This window comes from Pleurodeles waltl, chromosome 4_2 (assembly GCF_031143425.1).
Source record: "Pleurodeles waltl isolate 20211129_DDA chromosome 4_2, aPleWal1.hap1.20221129, whole genome shotgun sequence".
In the NCBI taxonomy this organism is placed as follows: domain Eukaryota; kingdom Metazoa; phylum Chordata; class Amphibia; order Caudata; family Salamandridae; genus Pleurodeles; species Pleurodeles waltl.
The window spans coordinates 684,932,868-684,952,363 of NC_090443.1; the positions used below are offsets into that span (position 1 = coordinate 684,932,868).

Genomic DNA, 19,496 nt, shown 5'->3' on the forward strand with positions numbered 1-19,496 from the left:
GCTGCATTGCTGCCTAGATTTTTCGCAGTTAATTGCCCAGCTTCGCTTCCTCCCTTCCTGAATCTGTTGTGGCAGTATCCTCACAGGTTTTGGGAGTGTATTGAAAAGTATAACTGTAGCTTAGATTGTGATTAGTCGGTTTTGCCCATGGTATAGATGAGTTCCAACAAGCTTTATTCCAGGCCTCAAGGAGCAACAGGCATTACAACTGATAATCCACACAGCGGACCAGGTGCTAGTTCCACTGTGAAATCCAGAAGAAGCAATATCTCCCTGCACCAAAGGTGTGGCTGCCCCCAGCCTTCCAATGCTGCAGGGCTGAGGAAGCAGCAGACACACTACTCTGTAGGGTGAATACGCAGTTACACAGTAGCCTTGTGTGGCATGCACCCTGTCACTGGGGTCCCATGCACAGCTCATTGTGCCTCCTACAGAGATTTTGTTGTGGAGCCTGTGCACCCCTCACCATGGTTGAAAACGCCTCCAGATCACTCCTTGAGGCTAAGTGGCCCAGAGGGGTCAGGTGCTACATTTGTTTCTCCTGCCAATGTTGACCAAGATATCTCGAGTGCAAATTCATGGACAATCCCACCTCAGCACCTAGCAACTAGGTGTGTATGCCCTGTAGGGTTGTCAGAATCATTCCACTATTGGCTGTTTGATCTTCCCTCTACTCAGTAGATAGTTGCACTTAGGATAAATGAGGCCCCCTAAACAATCTTTCTTGTCTCACTTTTTAATACCAGTCTCTTTTTTGTATTTGTATAGGTATTACCTAAGTGTCAGTGAGGAGGACAGCTCACACTATGCTTCTGTTGATGCAAGCAGGACCCCACCAAAGCCATCCAGTCTTCCCTCTCTGCAGAGGTTTGCAGGCTGTGATCCTCAATTTGGTATGTTTTATTCTGCGTCCAATGAGGTGGGGCACCCCCGCGAACAGCGACAGTCTTTTGTGTGCCCCTGGGGCCTCCATGCCTCTGTGTGCATTGTCCGTCAGCACAGCCAACCTCTTGCTAGCTCGTGGAATTTGACTCCAGGATCTGGAGTCCTGGCAGTGTTCTCACGGCAGAAGCTGGTCCATCATGCAGGCTTGCCACCCAAACTAGAGTGAATGGGGAGGCCAATGTGCTCCTACGGCCCCCGCTATGCTGCTGTCACTTCACAGGGAGTCTGTGAAGCACCTACACGACCATTGGAGCCAGGCAGGGCCATGCTCCAAGAGTTTCTGTGCCGGGTTATATCACATATACTTTCTCTCTGCTGCATGCTGATTCTGATTGCTGCAATTAAATTGCCCGCAGACAGGGCTCCAGCTGCACCTAAGGCACCGTCTCGTAGGTGCCAGATGGCCCAGGGTGCCGTTCAACTCCTCCAGCTGCAGGCCACACCTAACGCCATACACTCTGCCATGTGGCACCTCATTTGAAACCTATTGTGATGGCCAGTCTGCACTTCTTTTGGGCCCGTCAGGTACACAGGGTGTTGTGTGCTGCATACGGGTGGGTTCAGCAGTCTCTCAATGATTTTTAGCACCAGGATGGCAAAGGATGAATTTACAGACGAAGAAACTCATCAAGATGGTGGGCAGCTTCAGGCTGGCAAGTTCCTCCCCGCCCCCATTTTAAACAAATCGTATGGTTAAGTAGACTCCTGGGGGACAAAGTACTGGGACAGATAATGTTCTGTGGTTCAAGCAATACTTTGCACGTAGTTCTAAAGTTTTTAAGTGTCAGGTGTTAATATTCAGACATAATTAGTGTAGATTCAGTGATTTAATACCAGTCCATTTTCCTTTTCTCTATGTAGCCCCCACTCACTCACAGACTTGCACACATGCACCCCCATTCACACACATTCATGCACACAACACACACATGCACCCAGCACTATCCAACTTTCGGAAGATCAATTTACCTTTTCCAATGAGCTGGTCGTCAGGGGGAGATGGGTCCTGGCAGTTTTGCACCGCCAGCACCACCACGCCAGCAAGACTACACCAAGCTGTATTACGGCTCGTAATATGGCGGGCAAAGTCTTGCTGGCATGGTGGTGCTGGTGATGCAACCGCCTCTTCAACTCTGTCGGACGGGCCGATGGAGTAGAACTTCTGCCCATAAGTAGGCGAAAGTCCAAACACAACTCCTTATATGGCGGGCAGCAGACCACCTGCACTGGCGGTCTGTTGACTGCTTCGGCAGTCTTTGGAAAAGACTGCTGAAGTCATAATGAGGCCCTAAGTGTCCATTTTAAAGAGTCTATTATATCTGCATTGTAAGGATTAACATTTAATAATAGCTATTGTTTCCTTAGCCTCATAAAAAGAAGCATATAATTTAAAAACGGGGTGTTTCAAGGTAGATTTTGAGAATCCTACTGTCCAGTGCAATGGAAATCAAAGTTATCAATTCTCCTCTATGATGCCCCAGTCATGAATAAATAGCCGGTGTTGTAACTGAAATGAACCCATCAATATGTACTGTCTTACATTCCCATGTTGCATGCAGGCAAACAGTGTGAAAATTCTTTATCATTTCATGTGATTCAGTATTATTCAACTTGCTCAAAAGTTAACCCACATTCCAAAATAAACAGTCAAAATATGACACAGGAGCAACAGTCTGTGCAGACTTAAGTAATGGATCCCCAGTATATACTAACAAGTCTGTCATGATAGAATTCTCATCTGGGTCACTTTTCAGCATTATCCCTCACAGAATGACCTGATATGTGTAACATGGCTTGTGGCCAAGCAAGCCCTTCTACTACACATCTGCCTCTCCATTTCCAGCTTGTGCTCCTGGTTCAGGGATTGGCTCAGCATCGGCCCTATATCTATCAGCAACATCAAATCCTTGAATCAACCTACCTTCTCAAGATGTGTGAAACTGTTGTATTTTGGAATAATAAAAGATCTGCAAATGGAACCTATATTCGTGAAAGACCTAGAGGAGACAGCAATTAGATGGCTTAAAAAAATACTTAGTTAATCCTAATATTATTGTGAATTGTTCCTGCACAGTATAGCCTATACAATAGGGTACCTACCAACTGTATATCCCTGAAATTGATTACCACACAATCTCCAGGTTTCCTTTTAGGGCTGTTCCCCACCCAGCTTACTCTTTGTACATTGATCATGTTGCTATAAGAGTGTCACAGCAATAGGATTTCAGTGATCTATCCATCCAATATACAGATTTATTTTTCAGTTGGGAATCATCTTCAGCTTGATTAATATGTAAGATCTGGCATTTTAAGCACTATCCCAAAAGGAGTAGCATCTGGTGACAACTGCAAAACCTTTTTGTTTGGCTTAGAAACAAAGCCATTACTCATGTGATCATCTGTCCTAGACCCCCTTAATCCTAATGCTGGAGGGCAAGGAGTTGTCCCCATGTGCCTTGTTTGAGGGACAGGGCTCTGCATGCATAGAGGGGGGATCATTGTATTGCATTGGCATCTGCCGGTTTGGTGATAGTCTTTGCTGACAAAGGATCAGTCACTATACTTCCAGAGTTTCCTACATGGTTGGTCCCTGATCTAGAGGCGTTGCTGATACATAAAGGACCCATGGCCACTTTGCCTCTACATGCAGCCTTGGGAACTTCTGGATCTATTAGTAGCTTGCGCAAGGTATCTGTACTCTTCAATACATCAAGGATAGGGTCAAGTGATCTTGCCAGGGCTGCTTCAACCACCGTAAAGAGCACATAATGTATTGATTCTTCTCCCTGACTCACATTTGACATATTTGGTAACAGAGTTTCTGCTCCACAGGTCCTAATCAAGGATCTGTATTTGTCCCTGGAAGAGGTGGTACTTTAGAGCTATTGGGTGGTCTTCTAACATGTGGAGTGGCCAGTTGACCATTGCCCTTTTTCATTTTTGGGTGGATGAGAGCCCATGTTTTCAATATTGTCAGTAACGGTGTCACTGTTGTCAATCAGTAGGTCCCTGTTAAAAACACAAGGGTTAGAGGCCTCCCTTACTTGTTCTTTATTTGGGGCATGATGTGAAGAAAAGAACCCCAGTGTAGTACCATTGTCTGCACCCTTTAGGAGTGCTTTTGTTGTTGTGCCGCAGCGTTTCTTCCTAGCTGTCTATCTTGGTGTTCAGAGCACCCATAGAGCTTGTAGGGAAACTTGTTATAGTGGTGGCTAAGGGTCTGTCCTTCGGCGATAATGTTAAAGCTGCAGATTTCCTCTTACCCACAGCGTGTTGGCCCTCAAATACCAGGAGAGTACCAGCAGAACCGTAAAATAAAAATAAAATAAAATGAAAGGCCAAGAAGGGTGGTGCAGCCCAAACTCTTCTGGCTGCAGATGGCCCCACTCTTTGCCCAGTCTTCACCCTGGCCCACGCTTGGGCGCGTCCCATGCATGTCCCATGTAGGAGGAGAGAACAGCGTCCTTTATGCACCCTCCTGGTGTGTGTGTGTGTCATTGTTGTCGCCTAGCCAGCAAAAGGGAATTCTGGAGGTTGAAGTCCAGGCCCCAATTATTGCACCACTGGTGATGGGACGTCCCACACAGCAGGAGTAAACAGTGTCCTTTATTGTCCCTCTTTGTGCATGTGTCAATGTGGCTGCCTCCCTAGTCAGAAGGTGTTCTAGGGCCTGGCCCCAATTACTACACCACTAGTGATAGTGCATCCTGTGCACCTGGAGTAAACAGGGTGTCATCAGCATATGGCATGCTGGAGCACCATAGGACCTAAGCAAGGCAGACAAGGGGCCTATGTAGAGATTAAACAATGTTGAACTGAGCAATGATCTCTGAGGTATACTGTAATGCAGAGGTCTTCAAACTTTTCTGCTCTGAGCCTGCCCTAAGTAAATTGTTTTTAAGTCCCCTCCAAGACTGTATGGCAAAGATTGGTGGAGTGGGTGTGCCTGGCTGATTGCAGAAGGCAGAGATTTTGAAATTCTACCAGAGGTGTTTTTCTGTAGCTCATAATCCACACTAAATGCAAGACAAATAAAAAAGCAGGAACATCAAACAAAAACAGGACTGACTAATAACACTGCTCTACCTAACTGGGGTGCTATGAGGCCCTTACACTCCTGGGCCCCAATGCAACTGCAGCTACTGCACTAATGATAGCTGCTTCACTGTCATGCAGGCTGTTATCTTTTCTTTCACCACTGACCCACCATGCTGAACCATCATTTCAATCTTGAAAACAGGCTGGCTGTACCTTTCCTAAAGAAATGAGCTTCCACATTTTGCCTCCCCACCCCTTTTGGCTGAAAGGGGATTTCTGCAATAATGCTAGCAGGGAAAATGAGCCATATTCCCCCTTTTTGTAATGCAAGCCATTCAAAGTTATGTTGTAGTGCCCCTTTCAGACCCCTGAGCTCCAGTGCCATTTCTCCATCTTCACTAATGTTAGCTCCTGCCTTGCAAAGCAGTCTGTCTCTACCATGCCTCTCAATTCCATCTCTTTCATGCCCAACCCAGGGTGTCTCCTCTGCTTCAATGTTTCCCTCCCTTGGGCCATTGCTGCAAGGTCTAAAGCAACACTGGCATTGTAAGTATGCACTGGTATACCAGTGCAAGAGAGGAATGATAGTAAAATAGCCATAATTATACTGCTGCAACACCAATGATACCTACAGCACTGCGAAGCACATTATCTACTCTGTTTACTCTGCCCAGTACCCAAGGACATCACTCTTAGGCTTGATGCCCAAAGCAGGTTTTATGCCACTTCGTATTAAAAAAACACATCTATCCCCAACCCCACCCCCACTTTGTTGCTTGGGTAATGTTCAGAGAACAGCAAAGGTGACCTGGACCTTAATGCTAGCAAGGAAAATGGGCCCCACACCTGTTTTTATTGTAGGACAAGGTGGAGGGCTCCTTTGATCTAAAGCAGAGAATGATATAGAGTTGAAGAAAAAACATGCCTTCTCACCAGCGTGCCTGCTAACTGAAAGAAATGTAAATGTGTGCACTTGGTTAATCACCAAGTATAAAGGTTGCCCTTGAGCCATTATAGACTTTAATTGAGGGAGTCACTTGAAGCTTCATGATGAGAAATATATATTCTTTCTAAGAGGTTATATAAAGGTGGTATCAAGGAAGTTCTGTAATGTGTCCTTTTAAGGACACCTACATTTTTTTTGCACTAAATACTTATTACAACAGTGTATATTTTAAGGTACTTGTTTTATATTGAACGCTGCATTTTGTGACAGCCTATTCTATATAGTATAATACAGTGTTAAAATAATGACATTCACAGTGCTCCCTGTCACAGTCTCAGACCTGTTAGCCATATGAATAACCACAATCACTATTACTTACTGTACCAATCGGGATTTAATTCTGTGTCTCTCTGGTCTCACACACACAGACCTATATAGTGATCACATTAACCTGCTGAGCTTTCATAACTTAAAAGAGAACATTTCCCATCAATTAGTTAAACTTGTATTTGTTTTTTGTATTTAAGGTGTGTGCCTATTATTTTATATGCAGTTAACTGAAGGTGAAAACAAGATGCTGAATAGTTTGTTCTTTTTAGCTACCTCTTTCTCGTTGACACTCCCTCCATATTCAATGACCCTGTCCCATGACACTAAGGCTCTCATTACAACCCTAGCGGTCTGTGATAAAGCGGCAGTTATACCGCCAACAGGCCAGCAGTAAAAGAAATGGAATCATGACCACGGCGGAAACCGCTCAGAAAGACAGCAACTTTAACAAACCGACCGCCACAGCGGAATCAACAAGAATCACTGCAGTAACCACCAACAGCCAGGCGGAAAACAATGTACCTCCCACTGTATTATGACCGGCCTATCCCCCACCTTTTCCAGGGCGGTACTAATGACATCAAAAGCCTGGCGGAAACAGATCTCAGAAGTCAAAAGACTCACCTGTGGAGATTCGGGGAACAACCACAACGCCATGGAGCCTGAGCTGCACATATTCCCAATGCTCGTCTACCTTCTGCTGCATTATGAACCAAGGAAATGGGGGGAGGAAAAAGAGAGTGACACACACACGCAACACGCAATACCCCCACCCCCAACACCATACACAAAACCAGATGCAGTAATATTACATATTCACCCTGTACCCCTCAGGAATAATGCAAGGACAAAATGATTTGAAGAAAGTGAGTGTAATACGACAAAACACTATGAATAAGTGCATCAAAATACAAATGTATATACATATTTACAAATGTAGGGACACTACCCAGTCCTCAGTGTCCGTGGGCCACAGGGCCACAACACATAGGCCAAGGCCCCATCTCACTCCTGCAACAACAGGGAGAGAACACTGCAGGGGCATCAGGTCGAAAATAGACAGGCACCTCAAGTGGACGGGGAATGGGGAGGCACCTCAGCCGGAAGATGGTACAACACCACTGGTCCTGGAGGGGGCAACATGCCCTGTGCGATGTCCTGGGGAGTGCAAGGCCACAGTCTCTCAAGTAGGTGGTTTGCCCTCTGCTTGGTCCTGGGGAGTGTAAGGCCACAGACTTCCTAGTGGGTGGTTTGCCCACTGCTTGGTCCTGGGTAGTGCAAGGCCACAGTCTCTCAAGTGGGTGGCTACTTCCACTGGTTCTAGAGGGAGCATTGTGCCCAGTGTGCTTCATCCTGGGAAGGATGGGGTGAGTGGATGGATTCTCCACTGGTTCTGGAGGGGGCATTGTGCCCAGTGTGCTTCATCCTGGGAAGGATGGGGTGAGTGGACGACTTCTTCCACTGGTTGTGGAGGGGGCATTGTGCCCAATGTGCTTCATCCTGGGAAGGATGGGGTGAGTGGATGGGTTCTTCCACTGGTTCTGGAGGGGGTATTGTGCCCTATGATGCAGATCTTGGGGAGTGCAAGGTCACAGTCTCTCACCTGGGTGTCAGAACCACAGGATTTGCAGGGCCCAGGCCGCACAACAGCCCATGGATGCAGGACTACACACTGCCCGCCGGCGGTGATGGCTGCTCAGTGGTGGCAGTGGCGGTGCTGGCAGTGGTGTGGGAGGGGCTCCAGCCCTTCCCCTGCAGCCTCGGACAGCTGCCCACTGGGGCTGCTGCTGCTGGCAGTGGTGCTGGTGGCAGTGATAGCAGTGGTGGGGAGAGGCTCCAGCCCTTCCCCTGCAGCCTCAGACGTCTGCCCACTGGGGCTGTTGCTGGTGGCAGCGGTGCTGGCAGTGGTGGGGGGAGGCTCCAGCCCATTCCCCTGCAGCCTCGGACGGCTGCCCACTGGGGCTGCTGCTGGTGGCAGCGGTGCTGGCAGTGGTGTGGGGAGAGGCTCCAGCCCCTCCCCTGCAGCCTCGGACAGCTTCCCACTGGGGCTGCTGCTGGTGGCAGTGGTGGGAGGAGGCTCCAGCCCTTACTTTGAAGTCTCGGATGGCTGAACCACCATGGTTGGTGGTGGGGGCTCTGAATGAATCCCAGCACCATGGCTCCTGTCCTTCCTGCCTGCTGGTGCAGGACCCTTGCTCTTACCTGTAGCAGCTGGGGGTGCCTCCTTGCCCTTCCTAGACGCAGCTGGTGGTGCCTCCTTGCCCTTCCTTGAAGCACCTGGTGTAGGCACCCTTTCAGTGTGGCTGCCTGGTGCCCGGGATCCTCTCCCACCTGCAGTAGCTGTCGACACTACTGTGGCTGAGGTGCTTGCCTGGGTTCTGACCACCCTGGCCCAATGTGAAGGACGGGGTGGGGGGAGTGGTAGGGAAGAGGTCAACGGTGGAGAGGAAAAGCTTCTTTGGGACATTGGGGTGGGAAGAGAGTGAAGGTTTGGGAGTGGAGGAAGAGGAAGTGGCTGTAGGAGGTGTCTGTCTGCTGATTTTTGGTGCAGGTGCATGGGCTGGATGCTGTTGTGAGGTGGATGGCTGTTGGGTGTCTGAGTGCTTGGGTTTGTGGACTTTGGGAGGAGGGGGCACAGACACAGTGGGAGAGGACACAGGGGACGTGTGCATGGATATGGGGGTGGTGACTGCCAGTGAGGGGCCTGTAGTGATAGGCATGATGGTGGTAGTGGATGAGGATGTAGTGCCTGCAGGTGTGTGTAGATGCTACTGGGAGGGAGGTGGATGACGAGGAGCAGGGGGACACAGTTGAGGCAGTGGATGTTGGTATGTCTGCATCTGGATGGTGTTTATGTGAGTGCCTGTTGGATGATGTGTGGTTCTTGTGTTTGCCTGAACCACTCCTGTTTGTTGTCCTGTGTGCATGCTGGTCTGCCTGTGCTTGGGATGCATTGGGGTTGAGGGGAATGGTATTGGGTAGAGGAAGTTGGAGGGGGGAATGCTAGAAACAGGGACAATGGCTGCCATCAGGGAAGAGGCCAAAGCCTGGATTGATCTCTGTTGGGCCACCATGCAGAGTGAATGCCCTCCTAGAATGCATTTGTCTGTTACAAATGGGCTGCCAGCCCCTGGATGGCATTCACAATGGTTGACTGCCCAACAGAGATGGATCACAGGAGGTCAATAGCCTCCACACTCAGGGCAGCAGGGCTAACTGGGGCAGGGCCTGAGGTGCCTGGGGCGAAGGAGATGCCCACCCTGCGGGGGTGAGCGGGTACGGGAAACGCGCTGAGGGGCTGCTGGGAGGACAGTGCTGGTACAGGGGATGGCGGCTGTACCTGTAGTTGGGGTGGGCACAGAGGTGTCCGCCACCACAAGGGAGCTTCCATTGGAGGATGTATCACTGTCCGAACTGTCCCCTCCAGTCTCCGCCGTGGTGCTCCCCTCACCCTCCATCCCACTGGTTCCCTCACCGTCTGTAGATTCGGCCTCATGGGCCCTGTGAGATGCAGCTCAGGGTGACAAAACAAAAAGAGGGGTGAGAGACAAAGGATACACTTGGTCAGTGGCGGCAACAACACCACCATTGGCGTACACGACACCCACACATAGGGAACCCCCTACGCACTAGGCAATGCACTAACAGTCACAATGCTAGTCATCAGCCCATGGACAGGGATACCTAATGCCAATTGCAGCATCCCTGAGACCCACAGACCCCTGCCCAGTAGTGGACACCTACTCGCTTGGTTGGAGGAAGTTTACATCAGACCCTGCCCATCATGGGACCTACCCTGCAATGTCTGGCGTGGGGCACCGACAGGCCCACATCCCCTATGGCTGTCATAGACCCCCAGGGTCTGCACATCCTTGGCGATGGCACACCATATACCCTTTTTCTGATTTGCGCTGACCTGCAGAGAAATACACATAGGAAAAGGTATCAGTCAGACCGTCCTGCCTGTTACACTCATCGCCCACCATAGCCCTCACATCCCCTTACGCACAGAAATGGCCCACCATACATGCAGCATGCTGGCCAGGGCCCTTCCACCAACCCCCCCACACGAGGCCATCATACACCACTCCATGCATGCATGCCCCATGCATCGTGCTCACAGTGCACTCACCTGTTGGTCTGGAGGCCCATACAGCATTCTGTACTGGGATAGGACCCCATCCACCAGTCTCTCCAACTCCGCCGCAGTGAAGCCAAGAGCCCTTTCTCCAGTGACACGAACCATGGTCAGTTCCAGACACAGGTCACAGCAGCACTTGCAGTGTAGGTCCTCTCCTGTTGAAGGTCAGGTAGCAAGTGAGTGACCAGATAGAAAATGGCGGTGACGTCTGCGGCGGTGCGTACCGTCACCGCCGACGTACATCACCATTGGCTACTGTAACCCATAGGGCCCCATGGTAACCAATGAGGAGTTGCACAGCGGTTCTCAACCGCCTCCCGCAACGGCGCGCAATGTCAGCAGAATTACCTAATTTCCACATGTCCCTCCTAACAGGACAGGAGGATGCCATTTCGGGGGGGGGGGCACGCCATGGCACCTAACTGCGTCACAGTACACACAAGCACCATTTGGGCCTATCCTACAATATACTGTTACAGTCACAACATGCAATGAAGTGTAATGTTTTGAAATATGGCATACTGACCAGCTGCTCACCATTTTGCCCCCTAGATTCCATCCACTGCGGGTGAATAGGAGATGGAGACATCCCCTGTGTACAGGCCCCTGGTGGACTTGGCAACAATGGAGGTCAGGCACATTATCCTCACCTATAGACTGGACAGGGCCACAATCACAGAGCTGTGTGCCCAATTGGAGCCTGACCTGCTATCTGCTATCCGACACCCCACCGGGATCCCCCCACTTGTGCAAGTACTATCTGTTCTCCATTTCCTAGCAACTTGCTCCTTCCAAGTGACAGTGGGCTTGGCAGTAGGAATGTCACAGCCAATATTCTCAATAGTGCTGACCAGAGTGTTGTCTGCCCTTATTAAACACATGCACAGCTACATCGTTTTCTCCCAGGTGGAGGATTTGGCCACAGTGAAAGCTGATTTCTATGCAATGGGACATATCCCCATAATTATTGGGGCCATTGATGGTACACATATTGCATTTGTTCCTCCCGCCCCCCGGAGAAATGAACAGGTGTTCAGAAATCAAAAGAGCTTTCACTCAATGAATGTGAAGATAGTGTGCCTGGTGGACCAGCACATCTCCCACGTCAATGCAAAGTATCCTGGGTCTGTGCTGATGCCTTTATCCTGAGGAATAGCAGCATCCCATATGTGATGGCTCAACTCCAGAGGCACTGAGTGTGGCTAATAGGTGAGCCCTGTTTCCCACCCAGTGGATGTTGGTGTATGGGTATGGTGTGGGCTCTAAGGGTTAGTGCGTGTCTAACAGTTGTCCCTCGATATTTGCAGGTGACTTTGGTTACCCCAACCTCTCATGGCTCCAGACCCTTGTGCGGAATCCCAGGACAAGGGCAGAGGATCGTTACAATGAGGCACATAGGCAAACAAGAAGAATCATAGAGAGGACCTTTGGCCTCCTGAAGGCCAGGTTTTGTTGCCTCCATCTAACAGGTGGATCCCTGTACTACCCACCCAAGAAGGTCTGCCAGATAATTGTGGCAAGCTGTATGTTGCACAAACTTGCCTTACGTCGCTAGGTTCCTTTTATTGCAGGAGGATGAGGCTGGAGATGGGCGTGTGGCAGCAGTGGACCCTGTGGACAGGGAAGATGAAGAGGCAGAGGAGGAGGATGAGGACAACAGAAGTGCAATAATTCGACAATACTTCCTATGACACACAGGTAAGACAGTGCAACTTCACTTTTAATTGACAGTTTTGTAACAAGCAGGCTGATTTTCCCACTTCTATGGCCACTTACTGTATCCTTTGGCATCTCTATTTGCAGATATTTGTGCCCCACTATTGCTCCTGGTGTGTAGACTGCCTCAAGCGCCTCAAAACCTGGCTCTTCGAGCAGTAGAACCCTCCCTATCCCCTCCCAGCACCTTGAGACCCTTCTGAGTGAGTTGCACGCTCAACAAATAATTTGATTGATTTATTAACTGCAGCCAACTACAGGTCATTCATATGTATACATTACTGTACAGTTGTATTGCAGTGTTTAAAGCATGTTAAACGAATACATAGTTTAATCATTTGACAGGCTCCACACTTGTATTTTTTCAAATGGTGTTTATTTAAGTGCTAATATTTAGAAGGGAGATGTGCAATGGGCTGGGGTGATGGTGGAGGAAAGTCCAGGATAGAGTCCGGCCTATGTGGAATTCAGCTGCATTGTCCAAGGAGGCATAGGAAGGGGAGCAATGCCAGTTCAAGGTGGACAGGGTGACAGGGTGGGACACAAGGGTGACAATCAGGAGAGTTTTATTTCCTTGCGGGGTCTTGGCAATAGTCTCTGGCTTCTTCCTGGATCCCAGGAAACGTTTGCTGGGTGGTTCTTCTTCTGCAGGGGGAGAGGTGTTGGTGGCTGTTGGCCCTGTGGCGCAGCCTCCTGTCCACTAGTGGCAGTGGAGGTGGAGGGCTGTTCATTGGGTTGGCTACTGGTAGGGGCCTGGTGGTGTGTCACTGACTCCCTCATAGTGTTGGCCATGTCTGTCAGCACCCCTGCAAGTCCTCCCTGATCCCCAGGTACTGTACCTCCTGCATCCGCTGGTTCTCCTGCATCTTGTCCACTATGGCCCATCATCTCCTGGGGATGGTGTATACTCCCAGGATCTTGGTGAGTGCCTCCTGGAGAGTCGGTTCCCTGGGCCTGCCCTCCCCCTGTCGCACAGCAGTCCTCCCAGCTTCCCTGTTGTCCTGTGCCTCTGTCCCCTGAACCGTGTGCCCATTGCCACTGCCCCCAGGTCCCTGATCGTCCCGTGTTTGCAGGGTGGCCTGGGGTCCCTGTAGTGGTGGACACACTGCTGATTGACGTGGCCTGGGGACAGAGGTATGGGCCCGCTGGGTGGGTACTGTGCTGGTGTTTCCTGAGGGGCAAGGCTCTGTGGTTGTATGGGACTGTGCCTGGGTAACCGACTGTCCGGAGATCCCTGATGGGCCAGGATGGTCATCCAGATCCAGGCGTCCAGAGCTGCTGTCATCAATGTGGGCCTCTTCTCGGGGGGACTGGATGTTGCTGGCACCTCCTCTCCAGTGACGTTGGGTGAGGGACCTGTGGGGATGTAAATGCAGTGTTATTGCATCTGCATGTGACATCTTGTGCATGGGTGTGTTGCCCTCTATGGTTGTTATTTGCCTTGTGTGAGTAGTTATTTGGTGGACTTGGTGTTTCCCTCTAGTGTGCATGCTTTAATGATGAGTGTCCATGCAGGTCTGTGATGGGGGTCCATGTTGTGATGGTGGGGTGTGTGGGAGGTGGTGGAGTGATGGAAGTGAGGGTAAGGGTGGGGATATGTGATGGCATGCAGGTAGGGGGGTAATAATAATAGATATATGACTTACCAGAGTCCAGTCCTCCTCCTACTCCTGCCAGGCCCTCAGGATGCATGATTTCCAAGACCTGCTCCTCCCATGTTGTTAGTTGTTGGGGAGTAGGTGGGTCCACTAGTCCTCTGTACGGCTATTTGGTGTCTTGCTGCCATGGAGCACACCTTCTCCCGTAGGTTGTTCCACCTCTTTCTGATGTCATCCCTTGTTCTTGGGTGCTGTCCCACAGCGTTGACCCTGTCCACGATTCTCCGCCACAGCTCCATCTTCCTAGCAATGGATGTCTGCTGCACCTGTGATCCGAATAGCTGTGGCTCTATCCGGATGATTTCCTCCACCATGACCCTTAGCTCCTCCTCAGAGAACCTGGGGTGTCATTGTGGTGCCATGGGTGTGGTGTGAGCGGTGAGGGTGAGGGTGTGTGGAGTGATGTGTTGGGGTGTGTGATGTAAGGTGCGTGGATGGTGTATAGGTGATGGTGGTGTGTGGCTGTGGTCTTGTCTGTGGCACTTGTTTGTAGTCATAAAGGATTGTGAGTAATGTGGGTGTGTGTTTTATAGTGGTGTGGGTATGGTCTGTGTATGGGTGCCATGTGTGTGTTATTTGAATATTCCAATGTAGTGTTGTTTTGTATGTGTGTGTGTATTTTGAGCGCAATGGTATGTAGCGCAAATGGTTTACTGCCATTGAATGTCCGCCTCGGTGACTCATGGGTCATAATGTTGTGGGAATAGTTCTGTTGGCGTAACGGTGTGGGTTTTGATACTGGCACTTTATCACTGACCTTTGGTCTGGCGGACTTGCGTGTGTGGCTGTATAGTGACGGATTGCTATGTGAGTGTCATAATATGGGTAGTGGTAACCCGCTGCGGCGGCGGTATGTTGGCGGCAGTCAGCATGGCGGTAAGCGGTACTTACCGCTAATGTCATAATGAGGGACTAAGTGTTACCGTCCCCACACTGTTTTATACTTCAATATAAATAAAGATATCCTTGAAACAAGATAGTGGTGCTTCCAGGCTATCTTTATTTATAATAATAAATGCAGAGGCATTTGTATCCCCCAGTGAATACAGCAACTGAAACCCAAGGAGCACCCTACAGTTAGAAAACATCTGTGGAAATGGAAGCTTAAATTGTGAAATAGCGATAAAAATACATAATTGGTGCTTTCCAAAAAGAAATTGGGTTACTGGTTGAGGAGTGATAGACAAGAGATTTTCAATTAATGGGAAATGAGAGTATTCGTCCACAATCACCATCAGGTGATGTCCATTGTCAAGTGCACCGAAAAAGTCAACCGCAATTGTTTCCCAGGCATTCTTTGGCAACTCTGAAATGTTCAAGGAGTGTTGAGTAGTTTTCAATGACAGGCAGTTACATAGATGATTGGTTTTCAACTCTTTTTCAACTCATTCATTGAGATGAGGAAACTAGACTCGATCTCGGAAAGCTGGTTTAATGGCGATGATTCCATGAGTTCCATCATGGGCCACTAAAATCACTTGCTGTCACAGACTTTCCAGAATGACCTTTCTTGAACGCATAAAACAATTCCTTCTTGTGTTCCAGACAGTTCATCTTTGACATTTTTGTACTTCTCTCTCTCGCTTTCACTGGTAAGAGGTTGGGTATGTTGATTCCATGACTGATGGGTAATAATGTTTTAAATTTAACATGTCACTATGTTGACTCATGGTAGTGACAATTTGTTCCAACAAAATTGAATCTGGTGTGTTTGATTTATCAATTATATTTTATGTAGGCTTCAGCAGTCTTAGATGGGGTACCTTGACACTGTGTAGGCACTATTGAGAAGTAGTCAGCAGGGTTTTGATCTTTCCCTGGATGATGTACAGTTGTGTAGTTTTGCTCTTGCAATCGTAGACCCCAACGTTCAATTCGCAGATGCATCTTAGCTTTTGGATTGTCAAAGATAGTAAGCAATGCTTGATGATCTGTCACAAGCGTGAAAGGTTTTCCATACAGGAAACATATGAAAATGTTCACAAGCCCACACCACTGTTGAACTTTCTTTTTCATATTGTGAATAAGCATGTTCAGTCTGGGGCAAACTTTTATGTGCATAGGCCACAAAATATGTTAGAGCATTTGACTGTCCATTGTGCAAGGATACCACCTCACCCGACTGGGCTAGCAGCACTTCTTCAGTATGTAGATTTGAATCAAAATATGCCATTTCAGTAGTGTTTTCAATAGCTTGTTCAATTCTCTTAAAACTTTGCTCACATTCATGTGACCAGCAAAATGAAACATTCTTTTTCTTCAACTCTGTCAATGGAGCGCTCACAATGGCACAATCTTGTATATATCTGGAACAGCAGCTGGCTGTGCTAAGGAATAAGCGCAACACTGAAACACCTTGTGGGGGACTAGCAATTGACAACCCTTGTACCTTAGCTGGATTGGGTGTTATGCCCCCATCAGGAAAGATATGGCCAAAGAACTTTAGCTTTGTCTTGTTGAATTCACATTTCCCAGCATTCAGCATTAAAGCTGCACCAACAAGTAAACACCACACTCGCCTTAAAACTTTGTTCTTTCTGTGTAGCTCTGAAAACCAATATGTAATTGCTATAATTGAAAGCATTATAACAGAATGTTGTCTAACGAAATCTTGAAACATCTTGGCATCTGATAACACACCCAAATGGTCTTTTGTATTGGAACAGACCATACTGTGTAGAAAAGGTTGTAATGGACCTGCAATTCTCCTTGAGTTCCAACTGATGATATCCTTTATTAAAATCAAGGCGAGAGAAGTCTTTCGCACCGTTCATTTGTGTTATCATGTCAGCAATGTGTGGACCAGATGGTACAGCTCCTTCACTATCCTTTTGGGGTACTATCTAACCATAAGATGGATATGGAGATTAGATGGTCCAGTGTACAGTCTCCCAAATATCATGCAAATCATACAGGTACACTGTTCCACAGGCGTATACAGAACCTAACTAGGCACACTGCAATTTAGAAGCAAGATCCCTCACACATCCATTTGGATGTCATGCTTCATCATAGGGCATGCTCCCCATCAGACTGGCGCTGCAATATCTGATGGGCCCCTCGGGGGGCTGTTTGCCAGAGATCTTGACCAATAGTGCATGCCGTTGTAAATAAACGTGGGGATGAATTCAAACCTACAATCAGAGAGGAGCTACAGAAAAAAGGGGTGTAACATTGGCTCAAGACCCTCAGAACACCTACATTTTATTGAGCTAAGGGGGTCTTGGTCAAGGTTAAAACACACTCAGGAGTGAGGTGTAATGTTCTGTCACTCAACCAAGATATAAGGAGTGAAAGAGAGGACTTCCCTCAATCACTACTCTAGGTCTACATGTTTCACGTTTAACCTGTCCCTACGGATCCAATGGCGTTTCGTGAGGACCAAAAACAACAAAGGTCTCCCACTCTACACTACATATCAAAGGGTGTAATGCAGGTGTGTAGGACGATGTGTCAATTTATTCAAAAAGCTATGCACGTAACAATATAGGTAGATGGGGGCCTGTGAAGAGAGAAAAACTAACAAAGTAACAATATGATACAAATGAATACACGAGGAGGTGTCGTGGCACTCAATGATGACGTGCTGCCATGCCAATTGGGAGGTACACTCTAAATAGCGCCTGCTTACCATCCTAGACTGGGGAATCCATGGGATCATGTACACCGAGGACTATCGTTGCCTCTATATAGACACAAAAAGCCCATTAGGAACCTTAGAGTAAAAATCAGTAGTAAGGATATAACTACAAAAAGGTAATGTCTCATGCACAGTCAACATTTGAAAGTGAGTCTACATATCTCGTAACACTGACCAGAGGAACAATTAATCATGTGGTTGCCGGGTGGTCAGAACTTATGTAGTGCCCCAAAGTCATCCCTATACTCGAAGTCATTGTCAGTTAATGAATAAGTAGCTGGCAAAAGTAGGAGCGGAAATAGTGCTTAATGTACTGATGAATGGTGAGCTCAAATAGAAAGGAGTCTCATCAAAGGCACATAGCAACATTAAGACTCACTAGAACCGGTTGAGGTCACGTGAATCTGGTAAATAAAGTGACAACAATGATGTCATAAAGGACTGAAAATCATCCTGTGGTTCATGCCCAGCTCCAGAACACAGTCAAAGTAAAGTAGTTGCGGTAAATCTAGCGGCAAAATTAAAAGAAGATGACGTGATAGCAGTGAAACGAGTGACAGTGTAAGACGCTGGTACTTACAATTCAGTGCAAAAGTCCTAGTAGGGAAACCTACCCGCCTGCGGCTGATCCCAAAGTTTGTAGGGAGTTACATTTTGTTTTCACCAACCGTAGCGCCAATCAAAGTGGAGTAAATATCATAAAGGCGTGTACATGAGAGACGCTGTCTCTGAGTCATAAAAACAAATGAGGGGTCCCCTATCTCGTCGCCAGTTAGAGCTTCCTCCCCAGCCTGGGTACTCGCCAATAAATACACTATATACAGAGCTATATATTACATGTCTTTATTCTTCAGCGTGTAACCACGGACTCAACATTTTAAAACTGCATTCACTTCACCATGTCCTAAAACTTACATCATCATTGTATGGGGTCTTTCTGGACTCAAAGAGGCTCCATCATACAAGACATGACATAAGGTTACAGTGACTGGAGGTCTGTACGTCCAAGGACAATGGCAGAAAATTGATAATAGCAATCCTAAGCACTAAATGGAATCAAATGAGTAAAGTTACGATCACTAACTAAACTTGTGAATCAAATCTGTGTGTCAAGTATCACTTATGAGGCAAAAAAGTGCATGTTACCCATTACTCATGCAGTAGCACATGACTGAGTATTATTTTTAGAAACCAAAGTATGAAAATACAGTCAATTACACATTTCTGTTTCCAGTTCTTCCTCCTAATAATTGATTACATTTTTCACATTATTGGAATTCACAATTGAGTAGAAGAGTGGGCCTGAGAAGCTGAAAAAGACAGGTTCCCTGGAGTAGGCTAAGGATTATATTTTACATTTTTATTTACACACATGCAAAAATAATATTGCTTGCATATTCGTTAATATTGTGCATTTAAACATTGAACTGTGTTAAGACTCCTGTGCATTTGCACTTCAAAACTATTTTTGTCTCTGAGGAAAATATTTTCCCTGCCTCATCCTGTAGATCACTGCGAAATTTGGAGATGTTTCCTTCTGTTTTACATCCTATATAGCAGTGGTCTTCAAACTTCTTAATGCCATGCACTGTGTCAACTATTACAAAAAAAAAATCGCCCCCCCCTCAATTTTTCACAATTATTCTGTTAAATTGGCAATGTTTAAAAAGGTTTAAACATATTTAAACATTGCAGTTAAGTTCTGTTACCCCTTTTGCACATGCTACCAGTTAGGATATACATGACAGAAGATGTTAGTAATGGCCCATTACAAAGTGGCCTAATGGCGTTCATTTTTTTATCACTTAAAACAAAGCATGATGCTTCTCTTATATAGGGATATACTCCTGCCCTTGACAGGACACCTAAAGGTGTCTAGGGCAGGAATAATCCATAGAAAATACATAACTAGTGTCTTTGTGAGCATGCAGAAACCTTCGTTGTCATTCCTATCCTGTAATGTACACCCGCTGGGAGAAGTTTTACTGACATGTAGGAATACATATGGTTAAATGTGTAAACCTATGTGTTTAGAATTGTCAATGTTGATTTACATTAAAAACTAAACATATTGCTCACAAT

General features: G+C 47.5%; 1 protein-coding gene across 1 annotated transcript in view; it reads left to right on the forward strand.

Moving 5' to 3' along the window:
- The window catches only part of DDAH1 (dimethylarginine dimethylaminohydrolase 1), a 519,240-nt gene that overhangs the window by 472,817 nt on the left and 26,927 nt on the right, over window positions 1-19,496 (forward strand). The window lies entirely within an intron of this gene.